Raw genomic sequence first — 16,677 nt, 5'->3', positions numbered from 1 at the left:
GCAAGAGGCAAAAGATCAAAAAGGAAGATGACTGCAGAACAGTATCTGGAGGTGGAAAAGTATGTTAAGAAAGCAAAAGTTGCTTCTAACAAGCTCATGATTGGTGGTTCCTCAGTACCATCAATTGAAGAAGCTATTGAAGACATTGATTCAAGTTTGATCCTGGATGTCGGTATTGCTTTTGATCAACCTGCAATACCAAAGAAGAAGAGGAAGCCAGCAGTAAGGAGGACCAAGGACTTTCCTCATGTTACTAAGAAAGCAGAAGCTTCTACTGCTGCATCTGAAGCTATTGGAAAAGCCGTGAAGATTTCTTATGAACTTCAAGAAATGGTAATGACAGAAGCTTCACAACTGCTTACAATAACTGGTACTGCTGAAGATGATCAGAAGAGGACTGCTGATTGTTCAGAAGCTTCTACGACAGGTAATGTCTCCACACATTCAGAATTTGTAATACATGAGATATCCAGTGACTCTCCTTTAACTTCTTTAGAAACCACATCATCATCTTCTGATTCTGATGATGATAAACCCCTAGGTCACTGCTACCCAAATCTAATAAAACGCCAGTCAACATCAACCAAAACTCACACAAAGTCTTCTCGGACAAGCACCTATAAGGCAGTTGGTCATATTATTAATGAAAAGTTAGATGAAATAGTTGTAAGAAGAGACCAAGTCATTGACAGTATCCTTCGCCATCACCCTCAACCTCTAAACATCCAACCTCTTAACATGATTGCACCTGATGAGGTTAACTTAAACTCACAAACAGCCTCTGAAATGGCTCCTGAAGCAACTGCTTCTGAAAAGGTCATTTAAGAAGACCCCCAACAACAACAACCAGAACCAGTAAACACCACCTCACCCCCACAACAACAACCAACAAATACACCAGCTGAACCACAAATAACCAAACCAATAAGTCCTAAACCAGATGTTCCTGAACCTACTGTTCCTGAACAAACAATTTCTAAACCTGTTCCTGAGCCAACCAAATCTTTAACAGTTTCCCTTCCTGACCAAACTATCCAAATAACTCGTTGTGATGGTATATCTTTAACCTTTGATATGGATTTAGATTCTGAGGATGATCAAGATGATCATTCCGCTGACATGGTTATAGATCCCATTGCTGACCAACCATCAACCAGTCAACCTTTAACCACAAATGACCAACCAACAACTAGTCAAGCCATTGTCCCCATAGCCCCTCCTAAACCTTCAAAACAACCTTCACCACCCACCATTTTCCTAGACTCTCGTGTATTACAAGATGTGTGGGAGGACATTACTTCTGAAGTGCATAGGCTGATTAAAAGCAGAAGTGACTTGGGTCACAAAATCAGTTATCAGAAGCAGTGGAGGAGGATCAAGGAAAGGGTCATCAATCTAATTTCAACTCTGCATGATTCATGTCTACAAGCTCAAGAGGAGGCCAAGCAGAAGGATCAGAAGCTGTTAAGACTTGAAGCTAAAATGGAGAAGAACAAGTCAGATATGAATCAGAAATATGCTGAAACTCAAGAGCTTTTGAAGAAGATATTAGAGAGCCAAAATAAGCCTAACCTTTAGTTGCACACCTTTAGCTTATTGTTGTCTCTTTAGGCTTCTGATATATTTTGTTTCTGCCTCTGATTTAGTCTTCGCTTCGGAATTATTATCTGCTTCTGAACTCTTTTCACTTCTGAATATCATTAACTGTTTATATCATGTGTGTATTAGTTTTGCTCTGATTATATTGTTTGATATGCTCTGTTTAGTTTTTTTTTTGTTAATATGCTTTAATTATATGGTTTAAATGCTCTGAACCTTTATCCTATGTTTTTCTCATCTCTTCTTTTTGTTTAATTCTTTTTGCTAATGACAAAAGGGGGAGTATATGTGATAGTATTTAAAGGCTCTGAGCCCCATTAATAATATTTGAAAATTTTGAAAAACTTCTATCTTTTTGTTTTACCTAAAAAGGGGTGTATCAAAAAGGGGGAGTATCAAATTTCAAATAAAAATTAATTGAACCATTCTTCTTATCTATCAGTCAATTCTTTCAATTTTTTTAAAGCTCTGATATTATTATGCGTAAAATGAATTTAATTAACCTGGATAGAACTTAGGGGGAGCTTACAAACCTCACCTTAAAGACTATCAGACTCAGGGGGAGTTAGAGCTTACAAACCTCAGACTCTGAGCTTACAAACCTCAGAACCCCAAAGTCAACTCGTTAATTAGATTAACAACAATTGATCAATTTTAAATACTATTGTTTGTCATCATCAAAAAGGGGGAGATTGTTGGAACAAAATGTGTTTAACAATGAACCTTAAAGAGTTTTGATGATAACAAGGTATTAAAAATTGTAAGTTGGACTAGCTAATATTTGTTCAAGTGTACAGGACCACAACTATATTTTTACATCATTAATTGGTTCTGAATGAGCAAATAAAGAGCAAAAGGAATCAACAAAATTGAAGCTTAGACGCTCCTGAAGGCAATATGCTCTTGAAGAGAAAAAGCGCTCTGAAGTCAAGCTGCTCTTGAAGTGAGTAAAGTGCTCCTGAAGACTAAAAGCGCTCCTGACGGAATAGTGCTCCTGAAGATTAGTGCTCCTGAAGACAAGAGGTCTAGAAGCGCCACGTCATCATCAGAAGCTGCAACATCAGAAGCTGCCTCATCAGAAGCCATTTCACCAGAAGTTGTAGATCAACTGAATTTGCAAAATTCAAGGATTCAAGAGTTGTTTCATGGATCGAAATTCATCAAAGGACAGCAGAAGATTAGTGGAACTTTGCAACGGTCATTTCAAAGGTGTTTGAAGGTATGTGCTTGCAATTTGGATGAAAGCGTTGACATTGTACTATTTTACGAACTGTACAACCACCTTCTCCACTACTCTGTTTTTGTGTCCACGCTACAAGACAAGAAAACAGCTCCATAATACGGCTTCGCCTGCATAGATGTTCCTTTGGATAATGAATGGATTTCAAATTTGTTCTTCATAGGACAATAACCAAATCAGGCAAAAGATTATTGGAGAAAGATCAAGCTTCAACAACGACTCTTTGATGTGCTGGCAATTTCACAACATATCTTTCACACCTCTATATAAAGGAGTGAAGACTTAGAGATTTGGCAATGCTAAACGAAAGACTCACAACATTTTTACAAGTGCCAAACCTCTGCTGAAATTGTTCTGCATTCACTTAGAATTTCCGTGTCTCAAAGTTTCATCTTAGAAATTCTTAAGTTATTGAGTCTGTATCTGATTTGTATTGTGAGCACCTCTGATTGTATATCAAGTGTTCAACCTTAAACAATTTTTTGTGTAATTTTGTTTAGTTAGAAGTCTCTTGCAGTTGTGCTTGAGCAGGGAAGTCTCTTGATTGTGTTCTTGAGCATAGGAAGACTCTTGCAAAGTGTGCTTGAGCAAAGGAAGTCTCTTGCAGGTGTGCTTGAGCAATTGTAATCAGATATTACATTCTAGTGAAATCTCCTTGGAAGTGCAAGGGGGACTGGACTACTTCCGGATTGTGGAAGGAACCAGTATAATTGCTTTGTGTCTTTCTTTTTCTCTCTCTGTTTTATTCCGCTGCGTTCAGATTCTGATTATCACTTCAGAAGCTGTTTCACTTAGCTTCTGATCAGTGTGTTCAGTTTTTAGAGAAACGAAGAATTTTTCAAAACACAATTCAACCCCCCTTCTTGTGTTTTTCTCACCTTCAAAAGCTTGGTTCGATTAGGATTACATCATTAGACTTATCCAACAATCCCAAGACAAGAAGAGTCTACTCACTAACGTTCATTGTAGACATAGAGAAGATGGAGAAGAAGAAGAATATAAAATAAAATAACAATAAAGTAAAAGTGAACTTTTATTCCAAGAACAAAAGATGAATATTTGTGATGGGAGGCTACTCTATTTATAGTTTACAATCAACTTAAAATCTAAGCAACTACGAGGGCTATTTGGTAAAACTAAAACAGAGTAGCTTGGGCCCTAAGCAAAAGCAACAAAAAAAGTTTCTGGGGGGTGGCACGGGCCGTGCCAAGCTTCTGACTTGGGGGATTATATTTTTGTTCCCGAATCTTTTGTATTTTCGCTGCGAATCAGTTCCAAACTCCTTTCTTTTGTTCCAAGACCCCTTCCTCCAATATTCATTCCTGAAATATAAAAATATGCAATTGAAGTAAAATAGCTCAAAAAGGAAACAATATTAAAATAAAATAAAACCAAATCTAAATAAAACGAAACTAAATAATATATAAAAATAGACTAAATAATGACTCATCAAACTCCCCCACACTTGAATCTTTGCTTGTCCTCAAGCAAAAGGCAATAGACATAGTAGCAACCAAAATATTTAGCATACGACAACACAATTGAAAACTCATGTCTCTCTTAAAGTTTTATTCCAATGTACACTAATCACAATCTCAAGTACTCCTTGTGAACCTATTCAACCCAACAACAAGTCTCAAGTGAGTGTGTGTGTGTGCAGTCCAACCCTTTTCTTGCTCCTGTATAAGACAGATATTATGAGGAACAGGTTCTATCCTTAATACTAAAGTAACCAAGAAAATTCCATTCTTCATTTCATATAAGAGAGATGGGAATTTAGTTAGAATTAGATTAACAATTTAAGCACAAGGGGCTGCAGATTGCTTAGGGGCTATCTATCCTCATAGGAAGTCTTTATGGAGAGGGTGTCCTTCCCCCCTAGATTCAAAATCACCCTAAGTAGTGCTACAAAATTTTATCATCTCCGCGTAGGAAGTCTTTATGGAGAGGGTGTCCTTTCCCCCTAGCTTTGATGAATTAATTTTCTCTTTTGAGGGATTTGGAACTTAAGCTCAATTAGGGAGTCACCACCACATTTAGGAAGTCAGAGAGAGGGTGTCCTTTCCTCCACATGTTGGTGTCATTCTCCCGCCCCATTTTAGTTTAACATTATAAATATAACAATAAAGCACATTATTTCCCACACAAACTTATACTACTTTTACTCTGAAGACTTTTAAGGGTCTAAGTTACCATTAAAGTTGGAACGTGTTCCTTAAAATACCTACTCATACACTTACTCAAAGATTGCAACTGAGTGCTTTTCTCATTGGAGAATTTTTCACAATAAAACAAGATGTGGGTATAGCAAGAACACTAAAAACACAAGAAATCACTTTCATGTACAAGAAAAAACCTTTTAATAGAAGACAACAAAAAATTTATGTCATAATTTCCATTGAAAACAAGCTACTTAATCATGCCTTTCGATATAAAAACAAAACAAAAGAATAAAGTTCAAGGGAGTTTGGAAACACTACAACTCAAGACACATTATTAGGCTCCCCTCACACTTAGGAGAAACATTATCCTCAATGATTCAAAAGAAAAGAAAATTAAAAGGAAATAGAAGAAGAAGAAAGAGTAGAAGAGAGAGTAGGAGAAAGAGAGAAGAGATAAGGGAAGAGAGGGAGAGGAAAGATCACAATTGTTCATTGAGGTCCATAAGGAGGACCTTGAAGATGAAGGTGTTGCATCATTCGTCAGAGCATTTCATTTTTCTCTTGTGTCAAGTGGTTGCCCCTTTGGACATCATTTCTTAGCCCCGATAGTTCAACACATTGCCTTTGTTGCTCGGTGCTTATCCTCTCAAGCTCAGCTTGCATCCATGCCCATCTTTCATTGTCATTGAGCTCTCCGACTTCTTGGTCATGGTGCTCTCCCTCATGGTGCAAGTTAGCACCTTCTCCTTCATCATGGCCTTGCTCTTCATGTACCTGATCATCATCAAAATACAACAAATTTTCTTCCACCTCGATGCTAGTCCGAGATGGCTTAGGAAGTAGGAACAAGATAGGCACATTCAGTTTGAGTTGGTATTGCATGGGTGGACAATGTTTTATGAAATTCATTGCAACGAGGGTGTCTATGTTCAACCTATTGTTTCCCTCAATTTGTTTTATCCCCTCATCTTCACCCACTCCAAATTGCCTAGTGATGATTCCCCAAATGGTGCTCATGTCTCCTTGAAGCCATTGTCCTTGACCTTGATTTGACTTTGTGTTTTGATGAAGGTTAGGGTTTGGAAAGATTCTTGGTGGAAAAGGTTGGTTTATGTTTGGGGTTTATGTTTGAGTAAGGTTTATGATTTTAGGTGTGGAGATTGATTAAGAATTTGTGGTTTTGGGTGGATGAAAGTTGTTTTTGATTGGTGTGTTTTGTTTAGAATGATGTTTGGAATTGTTTTGGGTAAGATTTAATGGAGATATGAAGGTTGGAAGGTTGTTGGTTATGGAGGTTTTAGAGAGAAGTTTGAAGGTAGGGAGATGTTTGTGTGTGAGAATGAGGGAAGAAGAAGAAAAATTTTGAGGTTATACGCACCTAGACATCAGGCACGGCCGTGCCACATATTGGCACGGGCCGTGCCAACCTTCTGGAGTTTTGGTTGGTTTTGGCTGCAAAATCTGGCACGGCCGTGCCATTGATGACACTCTGTCATCTTAGTTTTTTTTAGGCATTTTTATATCATTTTGAGTCATATTCATTGCAATTCATGGGGTTACAAGCTACAAAAGGAGAAGAAATTGAAGTTTTTAAAGACTGAAAATCGGCCACCGATTTGTAAAATCGACCACCAATTTTTGCTGCAGTATTGCGCCAAAAACTTCTGTAAAAATCGGCCATCGATGGGTAAAAATCGGCCACCGATTTTGCAGTTTATGCATACGTGTTGATGAAATCGGCCACCGATTTTGGAGCACGGTGGCCGATTTTGACCCTCTTATAAATATAAAGAGGTGTTTTCTGAATGAGGGTTCACGTTTTTGGAGATCAAAAGGCGTAGAAACACATGAGGAGAGATCTAGAGCAACATTGGAGGAGATTTTGAGCAAGAATCATTCATGAATTGTTCTTGTAATCTTTCTTTTATCCCTTTCTCTTGTTTAATTGCTATGTGTAACTAAACCCTCCATTGTTGAGGATGAGTAACCCTAGATGAACATGATTGTTATGACCTAATTTTAATTATCGATGAAACTCATTGAATTGCTTTTCTTATCTCTGTTCTTAATGCTTTTATTGCTTGGCCGCCTTTAAATTGATTTACGGTTTATATTGTGATACGGAAGTGGAATTTATAAACGCTTGAGATAAGAAATCCTTGCCTTTGTAATCTAGGAATAGATGCAAACCCTTGGAACCACTTGAGAATCCTTGTTCGTTCATGCTTAATTCTAATCTTAAAATTCACTAAGGAATTAGGTGTTTATTTTAGAATTAACGTTTCTGTCACTAAGGAATTAGGGCTCGAATTTTATAGAGGATTCGGTAACAACGAGATGAGTCGATTCAATAGCGATAATTAGGTTGTTAACATGTAATAGTCATCCAGTAAAACTCATCCCCAACACTTTTCTCTTATTAAATTTGAACCACTTTACTTTGTTTAATTTCCATTATTGTGATAAAACAAACGTTGTAACCTTTTGTTCGATTAAGTCATAAATACGATTCAACAGAATAACGCGATCCTCGAGTTCGACACTCGGTCTTACCGTTTTAAATTTACTACTTGAACTATTTCGTACACTTGCGAAAATCGCTATCAAGTTTTTGGCGCCGTTGCCGGGGATTGCCAAATCACTGTTGAATTTTATTTTTGCTTAATTGAAATTTTTTGCTCTGCAATAAAATTTTTGTTTTTATTTTATTTTTATTTGTTAAGTTTTCTAATGTCGAGTTCTAGTGATTTTATTCTTCTCCGTTGAGATAACTAACCACCGCATAGTATGGAAGAGTTTGATGATTATCTTCTTCTACAACTTTCGGAAGAAACTGAAACTTGTCTTCTAACTGCACAATGTCGTATATTGGAGGGGCAGATCATGAGAGATACATTTGAAAAGGACAGATACATTTGAAAAGGACCTCCTCCGGTTTTTACCTCATAGATTTGATTTTTGTATAGAAGGGCATAATAGTGACGCTTTTGATTGTTATGTCCCACCACCAGAAGGTGAAGATCTATTGGTTTTTGAAGCAGAAGATGAGTTTCTCATGGAAAAAAATAATTGGAAGCAGATGCTACCTATTCAAATTCTTCCCAACGAATCATATGACAGAAATTTTCACATCAAGAATGTTTTGATTGAATTCATGAATAATAATCAAGGTTCAATTGAAAGATTTGAGAGTCAATGTGAAAGGTTATTTGAGCAAGTGGTTGAGTTTGAAAAGCTCAAGATTGTAAATAAATTCAGCGTTGTAGAAAAGAAAGAAGATGAGGGGGAATCGATAAACATTAAGGATGGTCTTGTTGGTAAGGAAACTCAAAAGTCCCAACTTTGGAGAGATTTAGATGTCCAACCAAAAATTCCTCAATAAAACATTCCTCCAAAATTTTTTAGCGACAATGCAGGGAAAAAGGAAGAGATTGATGAAATCCTAGATGCCATTTATGCCTTGTTCATTGTTGTCCACTTGAAAAGGATATGGAAGCAACATCATCTATTTTTCAAGTTCATGGAGTTCTTACCCAACAAAAGGAAGAAGAAGGATGATGCGTTCTTTGTATCATATTTGCCACCTTAACAATGGTTGATGCGTCAAGATTAATGACGTAAAAGAAAGCGTTTGATGGGAGGCAACCCATCCATTTCCCTGCTTTGTTATTTGTCTCTGTTATTTCTATTTGTGTTGAGTCAGACTTGAGAAGTGTCTTGATTATGATTATATGATCCCCCTATCTGTAATTGCATCTGAACTTGTTTGATTTTAATGAATTTACTTTTCTTGAATTTTACTAGTTCAGTAACAAAGATTTCACCAAAGGTTTGTCAAAAGTTCAAAGGAGGTGGTTTCTTGCATGATTCTTTGAGGGAAGTGTACGGCAGGAAAGATGCTTAGGTAGCCATAACTTCCAGAAACCTCAGCTTGTAAGGTTATGGCCTAAATTTATTTTTCAATTTTTACAAATATGAGTGTTTCCATGTAGGTGCTATTTCTGAGATTTGCGATTTTTCTTTGTAATTGATTGGTCATATATTGTACACACTAAGGCAAATTGCTTGTACCTTGAGCCTTTGTAGCCCACCTTTGTTTATATTGAATTATCCTTTGTTTAAACCAAGTTGAGCCACTAGGATTTAGACCCTTTTGTTTCGGTGACTAACCACATTACAAGCCTAGAGACCTTAGGAATGTACCCAAATTTTTTTTGGAGTTAGGCATGTTTATGTGTGTTATATTTGAAAAGTTTAAGTTTGGGGTTGCTTTTGGAACTAGCAACATTTTAAGTTTGGGGTAGGGGTACTAGAGAAAGAAAAAAAAAAGATCACTTTCTGCTAAAAAAAGAATATAAGCATGATAAAAATAAGCTGAATTGTCAAATTTGCAGCTCAAAAAAAAAATGCTTGAAGATAAGTGATCAGTTGTTCAAGTTATTAATAGTTCTCTCTAGTCCCCAGATTGGTATTATGGTGTGTGGTGTGTTTTAGATCCGTAGGATGATGTCTAACTCCGTTGTTTTTCTTAAACCTACTTTCCAAATGATCCCACCCCTAACCTAAACCCTGTTATAACCTGAAAAGTCCTTAAAAGTGTATACATAATATTGACTTTGATTGATGCTTAGAAATTTTTCAAGTTTTGGTAATATAGTAGTTCTACATGTCGACTGAGTGAACCATGTTACATTCAAAATTGTTGTGAGAAGTTGTGGAATGGATTAGCTCATCATATCGCTAACAAGGAAGATGAACTTTTGACATGATCATTGGTGGGGGTAAGTGTTACTTCTCTGTTATTTTTCATTTTAAGTTGGTTCCTTGAGGACAAGTAACGATGCAAGTTTGGGGTTGTGATGACACTCTGTCATCTTAGTTTTTCTTAGGCATTTTTATATCATTTTGGGTCATATTCATTGCAATTCATGGGGTTACAAGCTACAAAAGGAGAAGAAATTGAAGTTTTTAAAGACTGAAAATCGGCCACCGATTTTTGCTGCAGTATTGAGCCAAAAACTTCTGTAAAAATCAGCCACCGATTTTGCAGTTTATGGCGCGCATGTTGATGAAATTGGCCACCGATTTTGGAGCATGGTGGCCGATTTTGACCCTCTTATAAATATAAAGAGGTGTTTTCTGAATGAGGGTTCACGTTTTTGGAGATCAAAAGATATAGAAACACATGAGGAGAGATCTAGAGCAACATATTGGAGGAGATTTTGAGCAAGAATCATTCATGAATTGTTCTTGTAATCTTTCTTTTATCCCTTTCTCTTGTTTAATTGCTATGTGCAACTAAACCCTCCATTATTGGGGTGAGTAACCCTAGATGAACATGATTGTTATGACCTAATTTTAATTATCGATGAAACTCATTGAATTGCTTTTCTTATCTCTGTTCTTAATGCTTTTATTGCTTGGCCGCCTTTAAATTGATTTACGGTTTATATTGTGATATGAAAGTGGAATTTATAAACGCTTGAGATAAGAAATCCTTGCCTTTGTAATCTAGGAATAGATGCAAACCCTTGGAACCACTTGAGAATCCTTGTTCGTTCATGCTTAATTCTAATCTTAAAATTCACTAAGGAATTAGGTGTTTATTTTAGAATTAACGTTTATCTCACTAAGGAATTAGGGCACGAATTTTATAGAGGATTCAGTAGCAACTAGATGAGTCGATTCAATAGCGATAATTAGGTTGTTAATATGAAATAGTCATCCAGTAAAACTCATCCCCAACACTTTTCTCTTATTAAATTTGAACCACTTTACTTTGTTTAATTTCCATTATTGTGATAAAACAAACCTTGTAACCTTTTGTTTGATTAAGTCATAAATACGATTCAACAAAATAACGCGATCCTCGAGTTCGACACTCGGTCTTACCGTTTTAAATTTACTAGTTGAACGATTTCGTACACTTGCAAAAATCGCTATCAGCCATCTGGGAGCACGGGCCGTGCCAACCTTCTGGACATAGGGGGCTTCAAAATTTTCAATTTTCTCGAATGAAACTTGGACAATTACCTACAAAAAACTTAAAACAACGGAAAACAAACAAAACTAAAACAAATAAATGCGTGGGTTGCCTCCCACGAAGCGCTCGTTTAGAGTCATTAGCTTGACGGTTAGAACATGGTTTAACTATCATATACCCAATCTCTCAGAAAGGGACCATGGTATCAAACTAACATTCTCTCCCAAATCACACATGGCTTTCTCTATGACACAAGGTATCGAAAGGCTCTCTGGATCCTTAAGTTTAGGTGGCAATTTGTTTGGAAGTATTTCAATAAAATTTCGAAACTGCTCATCTAACTTGGATTTAGCAAACTCTTGTGTTAAAGGAATTTTAGGCTCATGAGATGGTGAAACAAATGACTTTTCATTCTCTCCTATGGCTTTCTCACCTTGAGGCTCATCACTCCCTACCTCTCCTTCATTGTTCTTGACTTTCACAACGGGGTCCTCTAATTGTTTACCATCCCTAAGAGTAATAGCACTTATATGGTCTTTGGGGTTGATTTCGGTTTGGCCTAGAAGGACTTCAGAGGTTTGAGAGGAAGTAGCCACCTGTTGGGGCACTTGAGAAGTCTGAGTCTCAAGCATCTTACTGTGAGTAACTCTGGAGTCTTCTTTCGATGTAAGTTTGGCAAGAGAGTCCTTCAAAAATTCAGTTTGATTTTTAAGCTCTTGGAGCTGCTCGGATTGATTTATACAATAATTTTCTAAAAAAAGTTCCAAGATGAATTTTTGAGGGACTCTTTGGTTGTTTGCATAACTGGGTGGTCTTGTTTGTTGTCCAAAAAGATTTTGAGGGGTTTGAAAAAAAATTTGGTTGTTTCTACACCCTTGATTATAGTTTATTTGCTCAGGACTTCTAACAACACTACCTAGTTGGCAATCAATCCAATATGGCCAAATACACCACAAACTTCACAGGGAGTTGACACAGGGGCAGGTGTGACAGCACTAGTATTTATTTTTTCAAATTTTTGTGTGAGTGCGTCAACTTTAGCAGCTAGATGATCAAGGGAAGAAATTTCATACATACCTACCTCCTTTTTAGAGGGTGAAGGAGCAACATTAGTGATGTCCCTTCCGTAGGTCCACTGATAGTGGTTTTGTGCCATGTCCTCGATCAAAGCATATGCTCTTGTGTATGTTTTATTCATCAAAGCTCCACCTGCAGCTGCATCAACATAAACTTTCGTGGTACACAAAAGACCATTATAAAAAGTGTGAATAATAAGCCATTTCTCTAAACCATGATGGGGACAAAGTCTAAGCATTTCTTTGAAACTCTCCCAAGCATCGTAAAGAGATTCTCCATCTTTTTGAGTGAATTGTGTGATTCGATTCCTTAATTGAACAGTTTTAGAATAGGGAATGAATCGGGCAAGAAAAGCTTGCTTCATTTGATGCCATGAAGTGATAGAACCGATTTCCAATGAATGAAACCAAGCACTAGCTCTATCCCCTAAGGAAAAAGGAAAGAGGTGCAGCCTTACGGCATCTTGTTTTGCATTCAAGGTTCCACTGAGTCTTAAAAAAGTTGAAATATGAAAAATCGGATCCTCAGTGGGTGATCCGAAAAATTGATTTTGCTGTACTAAGTGAATAAGTGCAGGTTCTATTTTAAAATTGTCCTCAACCGTTGGGTACACAATAGCATCGTATGACTCATCCGAAGATAGGATTGCATACTCTTTGAGAGTGCGTTCTTCAGCCATATCGTTATTATTTCATGCTTCCCAAGAAGTTAAAGGCAAAAGAAGAAATAGAAAAGAAAGAAAGAAAAAAAAGGAAATAAAATAAAGAAGAAGAATTTTTTTTCAATCTAATCGTTAAAAAAAAAAGTTAATCGAATTGCAATAACTCCCCAGCAACGGCGCCAAAGACTTGATGAGTAAAACCGCAAGTGCACGGTTTACCGATGTAGTAATAAAAAGATATCGTTCCGACAGGGAGTTATGAATTCAATTAACTTTTAACAATGATTAGATTGAAAGTTTAAAAGGTAGAAAGTTATATTTTTGTTTAATTAAAAGAAAATAACAACAATAAAATAAAAGAGCCTTGGGATTATTGGTTCATCCTATTGACAAGTCCTTCACAAACCAAAGCCTTAATTTATAATTTCATGTTTTATACCTAATTTCTAAAGACCGGTTTCCCTTTAGCCCCTCACCTTTCCGACCAAGTCCAGTGAAAGTTTACCTCTAGCAACCAAACCTATTTCGCTGATTTGATTACTAGAAGAAGTTTATAAGGATTGAAACTACTCATGTCTCAAGAATTGCAAAGACTATTTCACTGCCTTTGCAATTCTTGTCTAAATTCACTTGTTCCTATATCAAAGCTCCGCTTTCGCATTATGAATTGATATTTGAGATGATGGATTAACAATTATCAAACCCTCCACTTTCGTTTCCACAGTTTGATAATTGTTAATTCATGTTTAAACAGTGAACTTAGATTAGAAATTAAGGTTACATGAAATTAGGGTTAAAGCTTGGTTCGATTAGGATTACGTCATTAGACTTATCCAACAATCCCAAGACAAGAAGAGTCTACTCACTAACGTTCATTGTGGACATAGAGAAGATGGAGAAGAAGAAGAATATAAAATAAAATAACAATAAAGTAAAAGTGAACTTTTATTCCAAGAACAAAATATGAATATTTGTGATGGGAGGCTACTCTATTTATAGTTTACAATCGACTTAAAATCTAAGCAACTACAAGGGCTATTTGCTAAAACTAAAACAGAGTAGCTTGGGCCCTAAGCAAAAAGCAGCAAAAAGAGTTTCTAGGGGGTGGCACGGCCGTGCCACACGTTGGCACGACCGTGCCACACGTTGGCACGGGCCGTGCCAAGCTTCTGACTTGGGGGATTATATTTTTGTTCCCGAATCTTTCGTATTTTCGCTCCGGATCAGTTCCAGACTCCTTTCTTTTGCCCCAAGACTCCTTCCATCCAATATTCATTCGTGAAATATAAAAATATGCAATTGAACTAAAATAGCTCAAAAAGGAAACAATATTAAAATAAAATAAAACCAAATCTAAATAAACCGAAACTAAATCATATATAAAACCTTGCAATGGCTTTCTTTTTTATCAGGAAACAAAGACCAACCAAGTGATATAATCTTAAATTTTCCCTGAAAAAAAATAAAAAAATAGAGTCATATTTCTTTGTTAGCAAGTAAATTAACACATATTTTTAAAAATGAAAATAAATATGTTTTTTCGAAAGTAAACAAACCATAAAATTGCAGGACGACTAACCTCGTAAGTCTCTGTTTTACCAGCTACACAAATAGTTGCTTTTGATGTGGTCCCAACCGCCGATAATACGCTTATATTTCCAGGGAGATTCTTGGAAAATGTCATAATCTTTTCTAACACATTTTGAATGCCAAAATATATATGTACAAGAAAAATCAATAGTTGGTCCTTAGCAAGAAACAATTTTTTTTTTTCTTTCTAAATGACAACTGACATAATGTTTGGAGAATAGGGTGACATAAGACCTCAAATCCTTTTCCCCTAATTAAATAGAAGACAATAAAGATATTTTACATTATATTTACAAGTTATAGTTCAACCAGCAAAAATGTCGATATTATTAGACTGAACGTTGTGATTGGGGTTCAAGCATTCACCTATCTTCTTATGCATATGAGTTTTAATGGTTTTGTCTATTCAATATATATATATATATATATATATATATATATATATAAAATAAATTAAGATATTAAATTTAGGGCTTCGGCTTGTATTTTGTATAACCAAACTCATTAAATTCTTGGATTTTGTTTTTCTCAAATTGTAAACAACAAACATATCAAATCTATGAAGTTCACAAAAGTCACTCTCATGAACAACTTATTCACCAAATTACCACGTGAAGTATAGATGTCATAATATAAGAGGCACATATAAAAAGTCTTTAACCAAGGAATATTAATTACTGAAAAACATATAATTATCTAGAAAATATAATACACCACATATGGTCCATGCATTTCATATACTTAATTTCTAAGAAGAATTGCACAATACGTCTTGGACATTCACCATCATAATGTGGGCCTTAGCAGGTCTCACCGATCCTACAAAAATGATTCCATAAGAGCGCATCACATATATCCAAATAGTATGACATTAAAAATGAGAAAATAGCTAAAGTCTACAAAATTGTAATGGAATACTAAACAAAAATACAAAAGGAATTGCATTATCGGAGAAAAGAAAAATAAATAAATTAATACTATGCATTGAGAGTGTAACACTTTACACATAAATTCAATTTAAATCATATAAAATAAATATTTATAGAGATATTTTATGAACTAGCCTAAAAAATGACATTATAGTCTTATTTGATTGAATATATGTCGAATTTGTACATAAATCAATAGAAGAAATGCATAGAAAATTATAATAACAAGAGATGGGAGGAAAAAAGTAATTTATCAACATGGTAATGAATAAATAGGTTATTTTTATTCTGAATGAATAAGTAAAAAATTTGACAAAAATAAATAAATAAATATAAACAACCATGGATCCATATATATCAATCACGGTCATGTTTTACAATTTAAAATATTTAGTGATCAACACAAAAGTCATTGCAGTTCTATTATAAGATAAAAGAAAGTCAAAAACAACTTAGTTTTAAGATTTAATTACACTTTTCGTCCTTTATTTTTATTTTTTAGATTTCACCTTCAAATGAAAACACTTAAGAGATCATAGTAAAAGCTCTAAAAGGGATGGTTTGGAGCATACTCTATAAAAAAATAGGAAAAAAGAAAAAAATGAGTTACCAGAAGCCCTTTTTTTAGATTGGATTTTGTTGCGAGAACCAAGAGGTCTGCCTTTACGCTTTTTGGAGATATCAGTTGAGACAGAAGATAAGGGAGGGGCTGAAGAAGATGGCACAACGGTCAGCATCGTTGCTACATGTGATTCACCATTATTGATGGTGGTAGCACTAATGGTTGGTTGTTATGGTAGTGGCTGTTTTTGTTCCTCGAAGGGAAGGGCTGGAAAAAATGGGATATCGGCCACCGACGATTCGCCCTTATCGATACCGGTAGGGGTTATTGTTGGTTGTTGAGGTAGCGATTGTTGCTGGTCATCATTCCTTAATTCAGATCTTGACATGGTTTCGGCTATTTTTCGATTTCTTTGAAGGACAAAAAGAGTGAGGGGAAATTGACTTGAAAATGTGTCGAAAAGAGTGAGGGGAAGTGACTTGAAAAATGTTTTACAAATTGCTAAATTTTGATGTGCCTATAATGTAAGGTTGGGCACTGCTTTTAAAGGCAACAAGGATCCAATATTTGTTAAAACGGTCAAAATATTTGGTCAAAATAAAAAAAAGTCATTTGAAAAAAAAAATTAAGTTTTTAACAAAAATAGAAAAGGTAAGTTCATGAGCCAATCAGGTCAACTTTTTTAAATAGGGAATTTTTTTATTGTGTCAACGTTTAAAAAATTAATTAATCGTTGATCCATTGAATTTCATAATTTCCTTTGTCTTAATTTCTTCTTTGAATCCTCTATAAATTTCAAATTTCCATGTTTTCCTTTGAAGCAATGTTATTGTAATGTCTTCAATTCAATAATATTCACTATTTTGCTATACGC

The 16,677-nt window shown here is 35.5% G+C and overlaps 1 non-coding gene and 1 pseudogene across 1 annotated transcript; one reads left to right on the top strand and one right to left on the bottom strand.

Annotated features, from left to right (window-relative positions):
• Positions 1-5,541: 5,541 nt before the first annotated feature.
• LOC146906279 (uncharacterized) lies at positions 5,542-16,191 on the bottom strand (annotated as a pseudogene).
• Positions 12,271-12,377, top strand: LOC146906280 (small nucleolar RNA R71). Its single transcript, XR_015020873.1, has one exon. It is a non-coding gene; the product is annotated as a small nucleolar RNA R71 (small nucleolar RNA).
• Positions 16,192-16,677: the final 486 nt, after the last annotated feature.

Source organism: Medicago sativa, chromosome 7, assembly GCF_051527215.1.
Source record: "Medicago sativa cultivar Bolivia chromosome 7, Bolivia_mono, whole genome shotgun sequence".
Classification (NCBI taxonomy): Eukaryota; Viridiplantae; Streptophyta; class Magnoliopsida; order Fabales; family Fabaceae; genus Medicago; species Medicago sativa.
Note: the sequence above shows the minus strand (reverse complement) of the source record. Positions and strands in the feature narration are given on the sequence as shown.